This window comes from Pelobates fuscus, chromosome 11, assembly GCF_036172605.1.
Source record: "Pelobates fuscus isolate aPelFus1 chromosome 11, aPelFus1.pri, whole genome shotgun sequence".
Taxonomy (NCBI): Eukaryota; Metazoa; Chordata; class Amphibia; order Anura; family Pelobatidae; genus Pelobates; species Pelobates fuscus.
Genome location: NC_086327.1, coordinates 74,297,917 through 74,319,579, shown reverse-complemented (window position 1 = coordinate 74,319,579; position 21,663 = coordinate 74,297,917). Strand labels below are relative to the sequence as shown.

Below are 21,663 nucleotides of genomic sequence, written 5' to 3'. Positions count from 1 at the left end.
GTATCGACATAATTAGGGTACCACCAGAGGTGCCATATCGTTGCATTAGCTCTCACCATATCAGTATATAAGACAACGCTTTATTTTTATACACAACCTATCGGACAATATTGTCAAGACAATGAGTAACAATGGACGTACCAACATAGCACCGTACATAACCTACACATACCTTATCACCATGTAATGCTTATAAGGTATAATATTATATAACTGTGTGTTGACATACCGTTGAAAGGCCGACCAATCCCTTGTTGAAAAGATGGAGATCGTATCTGGATCGCCTTTATTATAGTCATAATGCATAACGTATTCATGATTCATTGTACTTTAACATGCAAAACCTGTAAACGCATAAATGTGTCTGTTCACCTCCCTTCCCTCTCCCCTTTTTTCCTTTCTGTATCCCTCTTGTGATGGAAAACTTCAATAAACTACAACTTGAAAAAAGAAAAAAAGAAAAAAAAAAAAAAGAATGAGAAATATCTAATCTGTCGTATAGTTATTGAATCATTAACCTTAATAGCTAGGAATTGGGCTTTTTCTAAGACCCCATAAAAAAAGGACCAAACTTCTGGAATAAAAGGGAATCATGACATACCACACATGTCATGTGTCCTTAAGGGGTTAAGTTAATTCTGGAAACAGCTTGGTAGACATGGCACCATTATTGCCAATTAACTGATATTAAAGCGACACTATAGTCACAAGAACAACTACAGCGTATTGTATTTGTTCTGGAAAGTATAATCATTCCCTTGAGGCTTTTTGCAGTAAACACTGTCTTTTCAGAGAAAATGCGGTGTTTACATTACAGCCTAGTGATAACTTCACTGGCCACTCCTCAGATGTCTACTAAAGGTGCTTTCTGGGGCAGTGTTCCTCCCTCTACATGAAGACACTGAACTTTCCTCATAGAGATGATTGACCAGGGCTGTGTTTGGCTTGTGCTGGCTCTGCCCCTAATCTATATCCTTGACAGTATAGCAACAGAGTAATCAATGCAGGGTTAAAGATAATGTTACAAGTGGTTAGTCTGTTAGTGCTTACATTTGCGAATGAAAAGTTTAGAGTATATAATGGAAATCCAACAAATTCAATGTAAGTTATGATGCTTTTATAAGCCATTATATTTCATGCTGCTACTGTAATAGGGATGGGTTCTACTTCTGTTATTCCCTTAGGGAAATTTTTGTAACCCCACAGCAGTGCCACGTGGATGAAGAATATCAGAAAGAATTACCAATGCAAGCATTAGCAGATAGTCTTAACAACTTTGTCAAAATAGTGAACAAAAATAGATACTTTCCAAGAAAATATCTGTGGGTGGATTGGCGCTATTAATACTGGTATAAAGGTGAAAACACAGCAACTACCCCCAAGTGCCTAGAAATCACCCAAAGGCACTATACAAATGGATACAAAAGACAAAACATAGAAAGGGGGGTGCTATATATACATGAAATACTTAAAATACTTATGTCTGTACAAGGAAGGTCTTACTGCTGATAGTCAAATCAAATCAATCTAGAAAAACAAAAACAGATTGCACATAGCATAATACTGTATGAGGAAAAATAAAATCAATAATGGTGGTTTGGGTCACTCACGATAAACAGAGCCTATTGTAGCAGGCTCTGACTGTATGGGCTCATCAAAATCTCTGTATGCTGTATGTTCCAACAGGATCAGCTCCAGGATCAGCTCCCTCCTCCTCTTAGTACTCTTCCAATCACACCAAAAAAACCAAATGGTAAGGTGTAAAAAGGATTTATTCAGAATACTATTAAACAAATAAAATGACAAAGCACTACGCGTTTCGACTGTTCAGTCTTCTTCAAAGGTGCATAACATACAAGTCCATCTGATTTCTTTAAATACATCCGGAGTTGTTGATTTTCGCGGGTAAAAGTTCGTGTTACTTCCGGGTTGTGATGTCACTTCCGGGTCCGCCGGCTCAATTTGCGTCATATGACGTCATCACGCTTCCGCCCGTCTGGCATCCTTCAACCTGGATGTTTATGCTTACGGACGCCATTTTTGTACCTGGCATTGTACTAGCGAACTATACTTAGATGAGGGAAAATAGATCAGGCAGAACTATAACATACATATTGTAGAAATCCGCTTACAAAGCTGGTAACATATATATTATACTCTACAATATTAGGAGAAATACTAGAAAAAGGAAAATAAGAAACCATTAAAATTATCCTTATTGGAACCGAAAAGATTAAGCTTATCGGTAATAAGAAAGGGAGGGGGTTAAAACAATATAACCCTTTCTCGAAAAAAGCAAAAATATACTTTTTAAAAGAAGGAAATCCTTCCATATAACAAAAAGATGGATATGAGAAATATATAAAAAATATAAAAAATATATATAACCCCTATAATCTGGGCCGAACTTTTTAGATAAGGGCTGCCATCTCAAAGTCCACATTGAGCCCGCCCGGGGTCAGTGTTCCTAGATCAAAGATCCACCTCATCTCACAGCGGCTCAACGCGGACTCGAGATGACCTCCCCTCCAATGGGGTTTAATAGCTTGGATCCCAAAAAAACTGAGCCCCGCAGGGTTTCCACCATGTACATTTAAAAAATGTGTAGAAACACTATGTTTTAAAAAGCCTCTCCTTATATTGTAGATGTGCTCACGTATCCTTGTCTTTAGGTTTCTTGAAGTTTTCCCCACATATTGGAGTCCACAAGGACACGTGAGCAAGTACACCACATTCTTAGTGTGACAGGTCATAAATGAATTGATTTTAAAATTAACAGAGCCAATCTTAGAGTGAAAAGCCTCTACTTTCTTCGGTTTACTCTGGTGGTTCCTACAACCCATACACTCCCCACAATAGTGAAAACCTTTCTGTAGGGATTTATTGATAGTTAGAAAATTTTCTTTCAGTTTAGGAGCTTCTAAATAACTCGAGGTTAGTTTCTGTCTTAGATTTTGCGCCCCTCTAAAAATCAATTTGGGTTTATCATAAAGGTATGGTAGGATTTCTTCATCCTGTTGGAGGATATACCAATGTTTATTAAAGATTTTTTTAAGCTCTCTGTGATCTTGACTATAATTGCAGATGATAGGTATTTTATCTTGTTTTTCCTCTGATATGGTTTTTGATTTATATTCTAGTAGAGTGTTCCTTTCCATATTTCTAACCAATTCTATCTCCTGATCTAAAAGTTCGTTACAATATCCTTTCATTAGAAATTGTTCTTTTAGAATTCGGGATTGGAAATCAAAGGTTTCTATTTTTGTACAGTTCCGTCTCATGCGTAAGAATTGACCCTTCGGTATGCTCTCTAACCATGGACGGAAATGACAACTTTTTTTGTGGATATATCCGTTCACATCAACCGGCTTAAAGAAAGTGCATGTGTCAATACTATTCCCTGTAGCTGAGATCTCTAAATCCAAAAAATGGATTTTCTGCTGGCTATATTCCTGAGTGAGAAATTCTAGGTCAGAATGGAGGGAGGTAAAAAGAACGAGACGTAGCGAAAGAACGAATCATTATGACTACCCTTTAAAATCTGATACTCGTATGATCCCCCAGGAGTATGATTACAAAAGAAGGAACCAATATAAACATAATTCTGATCAAGGTTATCGTTTTTCTAGTAGAGAAAGTAGGAGAATCCCAACATCTAACCGATTTGAACCCCTGAACCAAATAGAAAAACAAAGAAATGCTCCTTTTTTAGAGGAGCGTTGGGACGAACCCCTAGACAAAACCCCACTCCCTATAAAAAGGAGATATCGAGAAGTAGAAGAAGGGGAAATAGAGGAGGAAAAAGACTGGAGAGACCCAAGAGGAAAAGTGATGAGGAGGTAAAAATCTTCAATCTTTCCGAAAAAGTTTTAAATTGTGACCAAATAAAAATCCTAGGAAAAGGTTTTAAGTTCGTTCCTAGCTGTAATATCGACCAATTCGAAGCTTACACAGACCTAAATCGCTTTATGCGAAAATTGTGTATAAAAAAATTCTTTGATAAAAAACCACAGGTGGAAAATGTGACTAGTGGAGTAACAGGAAACATTGTACATACCGAATTAAAAGCCCCTTCCACCTTTTACCCCATCCATCTAAAATCTAATGCCATGAAGGTCTTTGAAAAAGCTTGCACCAAAGACATTAGAAAGATAAAAATAAACAAAAGGAATAATCTCACGAAATCAGAAGTAGTGGCACTACAGGACTTAAGAAAAGATTCAGAGATTGTAATCAAACCAGCGGATAAGGGGGGGGGGGGGTGGTAGTTATGGACAGGGCCAAATACATTACGGAAATTAATCGGCAGTTGGAAGATAAAGATACTTATGTCAAATTAAATAAAAATCCCCAACAAGATATCCAAAAGATTTTTTTGGAATATCTAGATAAAGGCTTTCTAAAAGAAATTTTAACTAAGAAAGAGTATGACTATTTAAACATAAAATCTCCAAAAATCCCTGTAATTTACATATTACCAAAACTCCATAAAGATGTGAATAACCCCCCAGGGAGACCCATTGTCTCTGGAGTGGGTTCACTTCTTTCGAATCTGTCTAAATATATAGACACGATTCTCCAACCCTTAGTGAAGGAAAACCCCTCATACCTGAAAGACTCTATGAGCCTATTACAAATACTTAAGAACTTTAGGTGGGAAAGTGACTTCGCATTCATTACGTGCGACGTCACTAGCCTATATACCTGTATAGATCACGACATTGGATGTCGAGCCAATTACTCCTTTCTGGAAACATCCGGGTTGTACCCCAAGGAACAAATAGACTTTGTGATGGAAGGAATTTCGTTAATCCTTCGGAACAATTTCTTTTGGTTCGAGGGGGAGTACTATCTGCAACGTCGGGGGACCGCTATGGGGACCAGATTCGCACCCAGTTATGCTAATTTATTTATGGCTTTTTGGGAAAATTCTTTTGTTTATTCCCAGCACGACTGGAGTGCGAATCTGGTCCTCTATAGGAGGTATATAGATGACATTTTCATTATTTGGAGGGGGGATCATTCCACTTTTTTGGAATATTTCGACTTCTTGAATTCTAATGAGTGGAATGTTAAGCTCACTCAGGAATATAGCCAGCAGAAAATCCATTTTTTGGATTTAGAGATCTCAGCTACAGGGAATAGTATTGACACATGCACTTTCTTTAAGCCGGTTGATGTGAACGGATATATCCACAAAAAAAGTTGTCATTTCCGTCCATGGTTAGAGAGCATACCGAAGGGTCAATTCTTACGCATGAGACGGAACTGTACAAAAATAGAAACCTTTGATTTCCAATCCCGAATTCTAAAAGAACAATTTCTAATGAAAGGATATTGTAACGAACTTTTAGATCAGGAGATAGAATTGGTTAGAAATATGGAAAGGAACACTCTACTAGAATATAAATCAAAAACCATATCAGAGGAAAAACAAGATAAAATACCTATCATCTGCAATTATAGTCAAGATCACAGAGAGCTTAAAAAAATCTTTAATAAACATTGGTATATCCTCCAACAGGATGAAGAAATCCTACCATACCTTTATGATAAACCCAAATTGATTTTTAGAGGGGCGCAAAATCTAAGACAGAAACTAACCTCGAGTTATTTAGAAGCTCCTAAACTGAAAGAAAATTTTCTAACTATCAATAAATCCCTACAGAAAGGTTTTCACTATTGTGGGGAGTGTATGGGTTGTAGGAACCACCAGAGTAAACCGAAGAAAGTAGAGGCTTTTCACTCTAAGATTGGCTCTGTTAATTTTAAAATCAATTCATTTATGACCTGTCACACTAAGAATGTGGTGTACTTGCTCACGTGTCCTTGTGGACTCCAATATGTGGGGAAAACTTCAAGAAACCTAAAGACAAGGATACGTGAGCACATCTACAATATAAGGAGAGGCTTTTTAAAACATAGTGTTTCTACACATTTTTTAAATGTACATGGTGGAAACCCTGCGGGGCTCAGTTTTTTTGGGATCCAAGCTATTAAACCCCATTGGAGGGGAGGTCATCTCGAGTCCGCATTGAGCCGCTGTGAGATGAGGTGGATCTTTGATCTAGGAACACTGACCCCGGGCGGGCTCAATGTGGACTTTGAGATGGCAGCCCTTATCTAAAAAGTTCGGCCCAGATTATAGGGGTTATATATATTTTTTATATTTTTTATATATTTCTCATATCCATCTTTTTGTTATATGGAAGGATTTCCTTCTTTTAAAAAGTATATTTTTGCTTTTTTCGAGAAAGGGTTATATTGTTTTAACCCCCTCCCTTTCTCATTACCGATAAGCTTAATCTTTTCGGTTCCAATAAGGATAATTTTAATGGTTTCTTATTTTCCTTTTTCTAGTATTTCTCCTAATATTGTAGAGTATAATATATATGTTACCAGCTTTGTAAGCGGATTTCTACAATATGTATGTTATAGTTCTGCCTGATCTATTTTCCCTCATCTAAGTATAGTTCGCTAGTACAATGCCAGGTACAAAAATGGCGTCCGTAAGCATAAACATCCAGGTTGAAGGATGCCAGACGGGCGGAAGCGTGATGACGTCATATGACGCAAATTGAGCCGGCGGACCCGGAAGTGACATCACAACCCGGAAGTAACACGAACTTTTACCCGCGAAAATCAACAACTCCGGATGTATTTAAAGAAATCAGATGGACTTGTATGTTATGCACCTTTGAAGAAGACTGAACAGTCGAAACGCGTAGTGCTTTGTCATTTTATTTGTTTAATAGTATTCTGAATAAATCCTTTTTACACCTTACCATTTGGTTTTTTTGGTGTGATTGGAAGAGTACTAAGAGGAGGAGGGAGCTGATCCTGGAGCTGATCCTGTTGGAACATACAGCATACAGAGATTTTGATGAGCCCATACAGTCAGAGCCTGCTACAATAGGCTCTGTTTATCGTGAGTGACCCAAACCACCATTATTGATTTTATTTTTCCTCATACAGTATTATGCTATGTGCAATCTGTTTTTGTTTTTCTAGATTGATTTGATTTGACTATCAGCAGTAAGACCTTCCTTGTACAGACATAAGTATTTTAAGTATTTCATGTATATATAGCACCCCCCTTTCTATGTTTTGTCTTTTGTCAAAATAGTGTTCATTATTCAAAAGTGGAGGAAAAAAAGACTAAAAGGAAAGAATGTAACAAATTAATTATGGTTTTAAATTGAGCAGGATTTTTTTTTTTTTTTTTTTTAAACCGTGTTCTGCATTACCAGTATATATTGTTTGGATGTGTAAATTAATTAAATGTTTCTATGTAGATAAAAAGCAAATAGGTTACACTCTGCCCCATAATTTATAGTAGACCATTCTTGAAATGTAACTTAATTGTTAAAGGGTTACAACAAGCACCATGACCACTTCACTAATTTGAAGTGATCATGGTGCCTGGAGTCAGTGTGTGCATTGTTTCTCTTCTGTGTTAAAGAAATACTGCACATACATAGATTAACCCCTTAGCTGCCAGATGTAGAACTCCACCTCCAGCAGCTTCACTAGCCAGCCTGGATTAATGTTCCTTGCTTGCTAATGTCAGCTCTGTTCAAAACTGGAATCTGGTGCCAGATAGCCAATAGCAGCACAGTCCCCTCCTCTGGCGAAAGAGAGTGATGCCAGCCTAGAAGGGTCGGGCTGAGGGGAGAACTTGTTGGAGCTAAGGTTATTTAGAGCATTTCAATATTGTTATTTTTTTTTCTTTTAAAGTTTGGAGGTGATGCAGACCACCTCAGAGTTACTCTAACCAAAACCAGTGTTTGGTTGGAGTAACCCTTTAAGGCTATAATGAAAGAGGCAGGTGATTAATTGAATGTACTGTTTGATTATTGTAGTAAGTGTGCTTACAATATATTTTGTAAATGTATTGAAATAAGTCTCAAAAAGCCTATTGTGTCAGCTGGAAAATGGTATAGAAAGATAGTCTACAGTCTTTAACCATGTGCTTGATGTTTTGATAGACTTTACGATGGTGAATTACTAAGGATAAACTCATAACCAACATTACAATTAAAAATAAATATATATGGTTTAGTTATTTTCTAATTGTAAAACACTTCACCTCCAAGTACTCCAATATAAACAAACACACACTGTAGACCCCATAACCTATGCCTGGAGTCTAGGGCGATAGGGCCACTTTACTTAACAGTTAGCAAAGATGCTTGGTCCCCTGTAGCCTAGCTAACAATTGAAGATTATGCTAGCGCAGTGTACTAATAATCTTAATTTTAATAATTATAGGAGACAAGTATTTTGCATTAACTTTCTTTACTAACTCCATAGCAACAAAGAGAAAACAGTTGAAATAAAGAACCAATCAGAGTGAGTCAGAGTATATATGTCTAAGCATAGCCAATCACTTCCACTTGACTAATGCGACATCACAAGTCCATAATATAACAAATAACATGTCCAATCCAACTTGAAACCAATAATGGAATTGAGTCTTCCCAGCAATCCATAAGACTTGTTAAAACTAAACTAAACTGAAAGAAAATACACTAGTATCAGTGATGTGTGTGTGTGTGTGTGTCTCCTTATAATGACTTAATCTGACTAACCATAAAATGTTATCATACATCAGCAATCCATACCATTGTCATACCAGTACATAGATCTAATCTTTAGAATTAGATTCGTACCCATTAACTCTAACTTACCTCAGCTTAGGGTGGGAACGTCAAGTTGAAAAAGGGGGGGGGGGGGAATACTCGCCTCCTGTCATTATTAAAATTAAGATTATTAGGACACTGCGCTAGCATAATCTTCAATTTTACAACATGACAGGAGGCAATTTTAACGCTTAGGTAGAAGAGCGAACGCGGCGTTGGACGACGGACGGAAATAGAATGTTCGAAACATTGATTCGCGGGACCAATCCGCCGCTTGTAATATGTCTGACAGGGATGCGCCCGCCAGAAAAGCTGATGTCGCTGCCCCTCGCAAGGAGTGCGCGCCAAAAGACTGGTCTATAAAGGCTAGGGAGAGGAGCCATCTGGCCAGTGTGGTGACCGAAACTGGACCGTGAGGGTTACATCTGACACCAATAGCTGTTGGGCTGTCGGTGGGCGTAACGTCTCCATTGCCGCCACATATGCCTGCAAAGCCTTGACCACACACAGTTGGGGGTCCGAGGTGAAGAACGGATAGATTGATGACGAGTCGGATTTAGTCTGCCTTGAAATATGGAATGTGACTCCTTCCGGATTGATAGTAAAGGCGTCTTTATCGAATGCGCGAGACTCAACGAAACCAGGCACAACAGGAAGGTGAACTTGGCCGTCAGTTGCCTTAAGGATAGTAGTTCGTTAGAGGGCCACCCCTTCAGGAATCTGAGTACAACGTCCACATCCCATAGATGTTGGTATTTAGGTGCTGGAGGTCGTCTCAGTTTGATGCCCTGTAGTAGTCGACAGATCAGTGGGTCCTGTCCGACCGCTCTTCCTTGGGACTGTACATGGGATGTCAATATAGCAGACCTGATGACGTTGATGGTGCGATACGACTTACCTTCCTCGGAGATTGACGAGAGAAAATTCATGATATCGGAAACGGGGGCTGTAAAGGGATCCAGGTCCCGTCCCATGCACCAACTGGTCCAAGATCGCCATGCAGATAAGTAGCTCTTTCACATTCCAGGGGCCCAGGAGTCCCATAGTAGATCCTTAGTCATTGTCGATAAGTCGTTGGTACACCATGCTCCCCTGAAAGAGTCCAGGCTACCAAGGATAGGCGTCCGTCCAGTAGCATATGATGTGGGTCCCTGAGTAGGGTGGAGTCGTTCAGCAGCAGAACTGGGTCCTCGCAGGACATCTCGAGGAGGTCTGGGAACCAGGGTTGGCTCGGCTCCGGATTTGGTGAACTCTCGCAATCACAGCGAATGGGGGAAAGGCATAAGCCGACAGTGGGATAGAGAGTATATACTGGCGCTAAAATTCAAAAAATTCCAAAAAATCCAATCCAATATGGAACAATTACCAACAGAGCAGCTATAACACCTAAATGTAATCTTTCTTATTTACATCAACATATAATCCAACAAAACATAAATGAAGGTGTAGCGCTACATACATGTATAGGAGTTGTACCAGAGAGTATTCGTATAGGTGACAATTCCACAAAGAATCCCAGAGTGTACCTATAATTATAGAAATCTCTGATAGTGTTATAATGTATGTACTTTATGATTTTATGTTATTAAATAGTCAATACACTCACATTCTCCTGAGCTTAACACCTAAGCTCAGGGATAAACGCTAGTAGGTCCGTAGAGGCGACCTTCCCCTTCTTTGGATTATGCAGTCTTCTACCGTCTCTTCTATACCTTGAACAAAATGTATATATGGTGCAATATTGCGGATTACAAAATATTTGTGTACACTTGAATTAATATGTACTCACAAACGTAGAGCCTCTCCGTTCGGCTCTGTCACAGCACTGAGTGTAGTATAGGGACTACACGCCCATAAGCAGGAACCAACAACCCAAAATAAGTAAAATTGTATAAAATATACACTTTATTAAATTAAAAGTGAAAAACAAATAAAATTAATACTTAAAATGTCTCTATAGGGCATATGGTCTTCCCTGGAGCTTCCCCAGAACGCGTTTCACCGTAGTTCCAACGGCTTCCTCAGCTTGGTCCAAAATGATCCTCCATTTCCCTGGAGTCCTGTTTATATACCTCTTCCTCGTGCTGCTCTAATTTTCACCTGTTCTTTCGCTGATTACTCAGTGGTAACAGCTGATTGTGAATGTGTTCCAAGCCTCCTTCTCATGTTTACTTCAGCATGTGACGTAATACTAAACAGTCCCACGTGTCCTAATTGTCCAATGAGATATCACTGTTCTCGTATAGTGTTAATATGTCGAGTTTTATATACTCATGGATCAAATTTGAACAGGACAGAAACAGAGAAGGGAAACGGTATCAATAAAAGGCAGTAGTAATAAATGAAAATAGAAAAAACTAAACGCCACCTTATGTGTTCACTAATAGATCACTTCTACACATTTCATTCAAGGGGCTTGTCGCCTTAAGACTCCAGGTCTTTTCAAAAAATAAAAAAATAAATAAAAAAAAATGGAGAAAAAGTAACAAGTATAGGACTAATTTCAAGATATATGTAATAAAAACTATGTAAAATTGAAGCATGGAAAATTTTATTTTTATTTTTTGTTGTTTCTTCTCTCAGCCCCCTTTTTTCTGTACTATCTGGTAATTGAAGATAATCTCTAGAGTTTCATTGACACATATGAAACCACTATGCACTTTACCCTTGTTTTATTTTGTTATAAATCCCTTTTTTTAGACCCTTCTATTTTATGACTTCATTTGTGCCCACATTAAGGGAAGGAGAAATGTGTTAAAATGTACAAAATATATACATATATAATTGAATTGCAAAGGGTTAAGAAATGTTAGATTAGAATATTTAATATAAAGAAGCATTTAGGCGACAAGCCCCTTGAATGAAATGTGTAGAAGTACAAAATATATACATATATAATTGAATTGCAAAGGGTTAAGAAATTTTAGAATATTTAACATAAAGAAGCATTTAGGCGACAAGCCCCTTAAATGAAATGTGTAGAAGTGATCTATTAGTGAACACATAAGGTGGCGTTTAGTTTATTCTATTTCATTTATTACTACTGCCTTTTATTGATACTGTTTCCCTTCTCTGTTTCTGTCCTGTTCAAATTTGATCCATGAGTATATAAAACTCGAGATATTAACACTATACGAGAATAGTGATATCTCATTGGACAATTAGGACACGTAGGACTGTTTAGTATTACGTCACATGCTGAAGTAAACCTGAGAAGGAGGCTTGGAACACATTCACAATCAGCTGTTACCACTGAGTAATCAGCGAAAGAACAGGTGAAAATTAGAGCAGCATGAGGAAGAGGTATATAAGCAGGACTCCAGGGAAATGGAGGATCATTTTGGACCAAGCTGAGGAAGCCGTTGGAACTACGGTGAAACGCGTTGTGGGGAAGCTCCAGTGAAGACCATATGCCCTATAGAGACATTTTAAGTATTCATTTTATTTGTTTTTCACTTTTAATTTAATAAAGTGTATATTTTATACAGTTTTACTTATTTTGGGCTGTTGGTTCCTGCTTATGGGCGTGTAGTCCCTATACTACACTCAGTGCTGTGACAGAGCCGAACGGAGAGGCTCTACGTTTGTGAGTACATATTAATTCAAGTGTGCACAAATATTTTGTAATCCGCAATATTGCACCATATATACATTTTGTTCAAGGTATAGAAGAGACGGTAGAAGACTGCATAATCCAAAGAAGGGGAAGGTCGCCTCTACGGACCTACTAGCGTTTATCCCTGAGCTTAGGTGTTAAGCTCCGGAGAATGTGAGTGTATTGACTATTTAGTAACATAAAATCATAAAGTACATACATTATCACACTATCAGAGATTTCTATAATTATAGGTACACTCTGGGATTCTTTGTGGAATTGTCACCTATACGAATACTCTCTGGTACAACTCCTATACATGTATGTAGCGCTACACCTTCATTTATGTTTTGAAAGGCATAAGCCCTTTGTGTTGGATGAAAGCGTCCACCGCCGAGCACTTCGGGTCTGTGAGTCACCAGCTGTAAAACTGTGGTAATTGATGATTGTTGCGTGAGACAAACAGATCCAGTAGGAACGGTCCTTTCCGTTCGTTCAGATAGGCGAATATCTGCAGGTTCAACTGCCAGTCGCTGGCGTCTCTCCAGTGTCCAGTAATCTGCAGTAAGGCTCGACTCCCCTGGTAAATGTTCTGCACGTATTGTGATGTTGCGTGGGAGGCAGTAGTTGAAGATTTCCTTCGTCAAATTCACCAGTGTTTGTAAGCAAGTCCCTCCCAAGTGGTTGATGTACCGTACTGCATATATGTTGTCCATCCGTAGAAGTATACAACAATTGGATTGTCCTTTCGCTAGGCTGCGTATAGCAAATGACCCTGCTAGTAGTTCCAGGCAGTTGATATGCATCAAGAGTTCCTGGGTTGTACACATTCTTCTCGTGGATGCTTTCCTATCCGTGGCGCCCCATCCCAGCCGGCTCGCGCCCGATTCCAGCACGAAGTCCGGGTGGTTGCCGAAGATGGCCCAACCATTCCATGCTTGCATGCAGTTGAGCCACCATTCGAGTTCTTGGCGCACTTTGTCCGTCAGCGGAACTGGTTGGTTGTACATGGGGTTCCATCGAAGGAAGCAGGCTTTCATCCGTTGCATGGCACGGTAATGCAGGGGGCCAGGAAATATGGCTTGTATTGATGAGGAGAGTAGGCCAACGATCCGTGCCAGTTTTCTCTGCGGATCTTTCCTGATGGCCGTCACTTTGGTAGACGGGAGGTGGAGTTTGCAAGACCTGGAGTCTTATCTCAAAACCCAGGAATCAAATTTTTTGCATGGGGGTCATTGCGGACTTGGCCCTGTTGACGATGAAACCCAGGGACTCCAACAATTGTACCGTATAGTCGGTATGTTGTACGGCAGTTCTCTCGTTCTGCAGAATAAGAGTATGTCGTCCAGGTAAATGATTAATCTGATCCCACGAGTTCTGAGGTGTGTTACCACTGGTTTCACCATTTTCATGAAGCACCCTGGTGCGGAGCTTAGTCCGAAAGGGAGGCAAGTGAATTGCCATGGGAAGCCGTGCCATAGGAACCGAAAGAAGAGACAGCTGTCTTCGTGAATTGGGATCGACAGGTATGCGTCCTTGAGATATAGTTACGTAAACCAGTCCCCTTCTTGGAGGAGGTCCCTTAGTAAGTATATTCATTCCATTTTGAAGTGGAGGTAGGTCACGTGTGCATTCAGATCTCTTAAATTGATCACCGGTCTGAAATCTCCGGTTTTCTTGTGGACGAGGAACATGTAGCTGAAGAAGCCTCCTTGTTCGCGCACGGGTTCTATAGCACCCTTCACGCGTAGTTTGTGTATCTCCACTTCTATTAGGTTAGCGTCTGAAGCTGAGAGGTATAAGGGACAAGGAGGGTACCTCTGTACGGGGAACATTCGTAATTTGATGTGGTACACGTTGACCGTCTGTAACACCATAGTTTTGCCCAATTCTGGGGAAAAAAGAGAAACACGGCCGGCAGTTATGGTTAGTTGAGACATTGATAAGTGTTGGTCTCTTACCTGTGGGGAATCTTGTGCGGGTACGTCCGTGACCACCACGTCCTCTCTGTGCCCCTTTTGGTAGTAGGGGTAGTGTTGTCTAGAGCCGGTGTCCTGGTAAGTTTGTTGCGTATAAAACTGCTGTGGGTGTCCCATACGGGGGGGCCTGATGGCCAGAATCGGCCGTGGAAAAAACACCCCTTGAAGGGTTACCTCTGAAGACCTTGCACATGCATGTGCGGGCTCTGTGCAGCGAGGTGAATACGTTAACGTGCTTATTCAGCTCTTTCATAAAGGCCTTACCCAAAAGTTTACCCTGTGTCTGTGGGCCCAATTCTTTTACCCCCAGATCGGCCAGTTTGGGGTCTATGCGGAAGAGTGCTGCGCGGCTCCGCTCTGTTGAGAGGGCCGCATTGGTATTCCCGAGAAAGCAGAAACCCCTCTGGGTCCATTCTCGGATATCATGTGCCCATTCACACACCATGTCTGCAGTAAATGAGTCTGCACTGGCGTAAGCGTCATCCGCCAAGTACACACACGGGCCAGTGGCCCCTTCGCGTCCAGGAGCTTGTCTTGCGCCCGTTTAAAGCTTCTCTCAACCCCTCTGCACGGGTCGCGACCCCCTCGCTCCATAAAGGCCAGCATGAGTTGGTCGAACTCTGGCGTGAAAGCCACCTTGTCTGGCAGGCATGGTCTGGGGCACTCCATCCTCATCAGTTTGCGAACTTGTTTCTCCAGGGGCTTGAGGATCCAAAAGTGCATAAACCTGAGGAGGTGCTTAGGCGGGGCCCATTCCCTGGAGGGGGCTGCCGTATGTTCCTGGGGTCAAACATCCTCTGCCCCGTGGCATCCAGGAATATCTCCTGTTCCTGCATAGCAGCTGTAGCGGATGACTCTGCATCTCATTTACACTGGGGCTCACCCAAGAAGGTCTCCCTGACGTTGGCGTTGGAGCCCCAATCGCCTTCGTCAGAGTCTGGGGCATATCTTTGTCCTCATCCAAGGAAATCTGCCGAGTGTATGTGGAGGCCTTGGTCATAGGGCGCTTACTGCGCTTCAGCGGCACCTTGCCTTTGTTGGTGGCCTTTTTGGACTCCTCGCTCTTCCAGTGGCGTTTCACCGGGCGTCCTCTCTCCTTGGAGTCATCTGACTCATCTGAGTCCTCCCTGGTATAGGAATGTTTGCCAACCGGCTTGTTAGTTTCAGAGGCCGTTGGTAACACCTTCGCTATCTCCAAAGACGCAGCAACCGCTGCGTCGATCATGGCCTGAAGGTCAATCGGGTTCTGTGTGTCCTTAATAATTCGGGCACTAACCGGCACAGGTACGAGAAGTGAAGGGACGTAGACAGGCCGTAGGCCGTATAATGCTTGTCGCCCAGTGGCGTGAAAAAGCAGGCTCTTTAACACTGGGGTCACCCAGGAAATCGGAACTGCAAAATGGCTGCCGTGGGTCTTACGAGAGACCCAGGTTAGCTGACAGGAAAATGCCAGCGAAAATCGTTTGGTGAGTATAGACAGAGGCTGCTTGCAGCATTCTGCAGAAAATGTAACTTATGGCTGTTAGTTTTGCCGAACATACGTTCAATTCACGTACGGAATACCACTTTGGTAGGAAGTGGCCGTTCGTATAAATAGACTGTTCATGCAAAACTAGACGGATGGGTGAGCCTGGCTGGCCCGTTCGTGTAGAAAGGCACGAACGGTAATTGGCCGATCTGTTCGCTCAAATATAGTGCGAACAGGCGGGGAAGTCAGTCAGACGGCTGTTCGTGCCTTGCAATGCACGAACACAGTGACTGGCCGCTCTGTGCGCACAGATTATGGTGCGAACAGCGCGGAAAAGGAGTGTGAAAGTGGCGAACGTAGCCACCATAAGGAGGGGGAGGAAGGGAAAACGCTGTTGCCTCAGAAGAGGCTCTGAGGGGAGAGGAGTTAGCCCCTCCAACGGGTAACACCCCAATAGGTATAAAATACTAAGGGATCCCCTGCCCCCCGACCCCCTCCCCCCCACCCCCAGGAAAGTAACCTAAACACAATTAAGATAAACTATTATAACACAATTGAATAATGACAGTTAAGGAAATTAGTACTCTGACCTGACTTGTGATGGAGCAGCAAAGAAAGAGGAAGTGATTGGTTAAGCTTAGATTTATATATATATATACTCTGAATCGCTCTGATTTGTTCTTTATTTCAACTGTTTTTTCTTTGCTGCTATGGAGTTAGTAAAGAAAGTTAATGCAAAATATGAAGCCTCCTGTCATGTTGTAAAATTACAATACAATGCTGCTCCTCGCACCATACCAATTCATACTAGAGATTAACTGTGATTTAGTAGGAATCAAAGCATCAGGTTGCTGATTGAGTGTTTTGTAATACAGGTAGTGAAAGTGCAGAAAGACATACATTTCTAATATTATACTAAGTGATGCATAACAGTATATATATTTTTTGTACATGTTTGCCAAATAAGCATCAATTTTCCACATCATTTGATAATATATAGAGTAACATAAAATCGTATAGAGCATAACAGTAATTTTTTGTATTCACACTGTGGGGAGTTTTAATCCTGTTTGGTCTCCCCACAGTCTTTTTGGTACTTATTGGTGTGTGTGTGTGTGTGTGTGTGTCCTGATGAAAGTCTGATTGTCCAGACTGAAACGTTGATGTTTTAACTTGGAGCATTAAAAGTAAATTTTTATCTGAAGATAAAGACCGTGGAGTGCTATCTACTTTCATATCTATACCTTTGCTGATCAGCACCAGGTAGTGATCTAAATATACAGTGAGTGCAACACTGTTTGTAATATATATATATATATATATATAATATATATATTACATTTTCTTAGAGAGACTTTCATGAATGAACCGGCGCCATGCTGATGAGACCCACAAGGTCATAATTCCAGTTCAGGGCTGGTTTCTGGTCAACTATCCTATTGGATCATAGTCAATGTGTTTGTTTAAAAATAACTTTGTGTAAAACAATGACAATTGTGAAGGTTATCTGCATAAATGCAGTATGAAATCTCAAACATGATATACTGTATGTGCTAATTTGCATATGAAGCTGAAATCTCTGGGATAGTTGTGGAACCATTAATTCCTGAGTTTTTATGCCTAAGAATTACTTTTCAAAGTCCAAATTGAAATATGCAGGTGATTAATAACAGTAATTTTTGCACTATTTGTTCTAAATCTAGCATTTTGGATTGTTTATCTCCTGGTTACCTATTGGATATTATTCTCTGTGACATCTGCATCTGAGCCTCTACAATACTTATCCTTGGTGAAGATGAGAACGCCTACTCCTGTCAAGTAGAGCACTTTTATTGCACCAGATAGTGTAAGTAGAATTTTCATTTATTTATTTTAAAGTGGTACAGTGACCACTATATGAACTTTTTTAAAACTGTGTCTTGAATGTGACTGCTGGTCTTGAAAATATTATGCTGCATATCCTTAAATGGGGATTATATTGCTGTACGCTGAGATATCTGTGAGCTTGCAAGAAGCTCTATACAGTATATGTGTGGCCACTTTGCATATTATTTATACACACATAATAACGTTGATGTACTACACTTTGGATTTTTTTACTGTTTGTGTTCCTCTTATTTCATATGAAATCAAAATAAAACGGATGACGTGCCACAGGTAGTATCCTAGAAAATAAATTTTAGATTACCTCTTTTTATGTTTCTCTTCCTAATTTTCCCCTGCTATGCAACTGGATCATCTGCTGCCACTCCACTAGATGCTCCCAATAACTTTCTGCTCAGTGAGCAGTAAGCCATTTTCAATGTTGACAGTCCGTCTTAGTGGTGCAATGTGCTGCTCCAGATCTCCAAGATAAGTTAATGCCAAACCGCTATCTTCCACTCAATAAACCCTCACAGTTTAACTGAAAGACAGATGGAAAGTATTTTGAATCTGACACTATGAGAGTTATTTGGGTGGGTGTATCTGTTTTAGATCAGCAGTGCATTTTGTTGCTTATGATATTACGATATGGGGGAGGTTATCTACTCAGAAATAGTAATAGAAGTAATATTCCTTGGTACCTTAGCTAGGCTAGTGTTCAAGTGTAAGTTTACCCATTATGTTATGACCTCATATATTCTCTGTAGATCACTACTTGGCTTTCGGGGTAGTGGTTTGCTAAGTGATTATATTTAGTTTCAGTTGATCTTCTCAGACAGGAAAAACTGTTATACATCACCATCTGGCTCAAGGCATTTAGCCAAAGGAATCTCCGCAATAGGAGTTAATCACTTAGGAGCCATTTAGGAATTATATCACTTTTGTTTCTGTTTTTGCAGCCCTAATCACACCTCTCTTGACTGTGACTGACACAGCCTACATGAAAACAAAATGGTTTCATTTTTTAATCAGATGTAACTTACTTTAAAAGTTCTCATCTTCTCCTCTGTAAATTGAACTTTAAAGGATCACTATAGTGTCAGACTAGAGACTGGCTTAACCCTGCCATGTAAACATAGCAGTTTCTCTGTAACTACTATGTTTGCATCTGCAGGGTTAAAACCTGAGGGACCTGGCACCCAGACCACTTCATTGAGCTGAAGTGGTCTGGGTGACTACAGTGTCCCTTTAATTACATAGAGGAGGCTCCTGCAGGGTCTAGCAAGCTATTATAAGTGCAGGAGATAATAAATTCTAAATTAAACAGAATTTTCAAAAAAGGAAGTGTAAATATTAGATTACTCTTTACACTTTACTGTTTAGGAAGGCTATACATGCAGAGCGGTGTTCCTAGGCTTGTATAAACAAAGTGATTTAACTCCTAAATGGCAGAGAATTGAGCGGTGAGAATGCAGGGCATGATCTATACACCAAAACTACTTCATTAAGCTAAAGTTGTTTTGGTTACTATTGTGTCCCTCTAATCATAATTGATACCACCGTTGTATATATCCTTTGACTAAACATGAGATCTCTAAATTGTGCACAAAATTACAGAAAATATATATAGCTATAACTTTTAAAGGTGTGAAATCAAATAATAAAAATATTGACTTAAAGAAATTAGTAAGTCCTAATTTTTGCCCTCCTCTCCCCCCCTCCCCCCCCCCCTAAAAAAAACATAAATACTAAAACCTAGTGTTTTCTGTGTTTAAAAATAAGAACATTGATCTAAAACTCTTGGATGCTAACTCACAATCATTTTTCCAGAGAGACCCTTAAAAGGGATGTAAACAAGGCGACAGACCGTGTAAACCCTTTTAAAGGACCACTATAGGCACCCATTCCACTTCAGCTTAATGAAGTTGTCTGGGTGCCAGGTCCCTCTAGGATTAACCCTTTCTGCTATAAACATAGCAGTTTCAGAGAAACTGATATGTTTACAAATGGGTTAATCCAGCCTCTAGTGGCTGTCTCATTGACAGCCGCTAGAGGCGCTTCTCACTGTGATTTTCACAGTGAGAACACACTGCCGTCCATAGGAAAGCATTGAGCATGCTTTCCTACGATACTGGCTGAACGCGTGCGGCTTTTGCCGCGCATGCACATTCAGCCGATGACGGCAGAAGGAGATTCCCCAGCGCCGAGGGAGCCCGGTGCTGGAAAAAGGTAAGATTTTAACCCCTTCCTCACCCAAGAGCCCGGTGGGAGGGGGGCCCTGAGGGGCACTATAGTGCCAGGAAAAAGAGTATGTCTTCATGGCACTATAGTGGTCCTTTAACTTTTTTTTTTTTTTTTTAAATTAGTGCACTTGTGTTTGAGATTTCTCTCTCAAGGTGTAATAATGATGTGTTGTATAGGGCTAACACCACCTACAATTAACAGCAAAACTGGACCTACAGGCAGTATTCCAGACAAATACTTCAATCGAAAGAAAATAATACAAACAAGCATTATATCTCTTATTTAAATAATATGGATTAGATATATTTGTACATCATATTTCTGATTTATTGTATTTACTGTGCATGTTAATTTTATTTTTTCCTCTCCTTTCTTTGTTTCTATCAATCTGAAAGATATGGTAAAACCTATGTACTGGATATATATATTATATCTTGATTTTTGGTGACAAATATATGTCCCTTTATGTAATTTTGAAAATGTGAATATTTATTTTTCTTCTACACTCACTACATACTTTTTTTCTCTGTCTCAGACTGTATAACAGGAGCTCCTTCTTGCTAGTAAGAAAGCTAGGAGAGGAGTGGACTAGTGAGTGCTAGGGGGCAGTCCTTAGAAAGCATAGAGCTTGCACATCTTTAGATGCATTTATGCCAAACTCGGGGTGCTGTCTGCACAGTATGCCCTTGGTTGGTCATCCTGCATTATTGGCCATCTAATTCTTCGTGCAGATATGGGCTGTTCTGATTACGCGATTCACATCAGTGGGCCACCCTTTTACCCCGCCAAATCGAAATCCTGCTTCACCGGACACTGCTGTTAAGGGGTATGTATTTAAGATGAAAGCGAAAGATTAGCATAGGGTATGTGTTTTCTAATAGCTTTATCCAGTGAGTTTCTCTCCAGCACCACCTCCACCAGATGCATGACGCTTGGGAGGTATAACTGTTTTAGTGTTTTCTGTTGATAAGATTCTGTAATTAGGCCCATGACATTTGTCAGCACCAGGCCCAATGTGCTCTTAATCTAGCCCTGGCCATATCAATTCCCTCCATCCAAACGGCAGAGGTGCTTCCCAGGTACATGGCTCATTCGAAATAATAATAAGACACCATCAGCCTTTCCCTTTTAGCTCTGCACATTGTGAGTTGGCATTAAAGATTTTAATATCACTGTTCTTATTTTTACCATGGAAAACATATTTTATTCTTTTTTGGGGTTATGCACAATGAGGAATTATCCATTTCACTAATTTTTGTAAGTCAAAGTATTTTCTAGATTTCACACGTGCCACCTTTATAGTTTTTGTGTTTATAACCAAGTATTCACTTGAATAAACTTGAATGAATAAATAATGTGGTGCGTTGTTCAATTCATTTAGGCTCCAAGTTTAAGCAGCATTGTCCTTGAGCGATTTCTAAGAATTTTATGGCATTATTACTATTTATATAGCGCCAACAAATTCTGTAGCGCTGTAAAATAGGTGGACTAACAGACACATAATTGTAACTTGACAAGTAGGATGCACAGGAACAGAAGGGTTGAGGGCCCTGCTCAGTGAGCTTACACGCTAGAGGGAGTGGGGTATATATTGCAATCAAATTAGCCCCTTTTGAAAATGTATTGTGTTTTAGAATATTGTATATTTTTCTGTAGAGGACCCTTACAGGAAAAGGCCTGTATTATAGTTACATAGCTGAAAAGAGACTTGCGTCCATCAAGTTCAGCCTTCCTCACATATGTTTTTGCTGTTGATCCAAAAGAAGGCAAAAAAAAAACCCAGTTTGAAGCACTTCCAATTTTGCAACAAGCTAGGAAAAAAATTCCTTCTTGACCCCAGAATGGCAGTCAGATTTATCCTTGGATCAAGCA

General features: G+C 40.2%; 1 protein-coding gene across 2 annotated transcripts in view; it reads left to right on the top strand.

The window, feature by feature from the left end:
* LOC134577795 (zinc finger protein 253-like) overlaps nucleotides 1-21,663 on the top strand; it is an 82,323-nt gene that overhangs the window by 39,209 nt on the left and 21,451 nt on the right. For both annotated transcript variants that reach the window (XR_010086058.1, XM_063436692.1), the window contains exon 3: nucleotides 17,388-17,530. The gene's annotated coding sequence lies outside the window, so the exon portion shown is untranslated. The remainder of the gene's footprint in view (nucleotides 1-17,387; nucleotides 17,531-21,663) is intronic.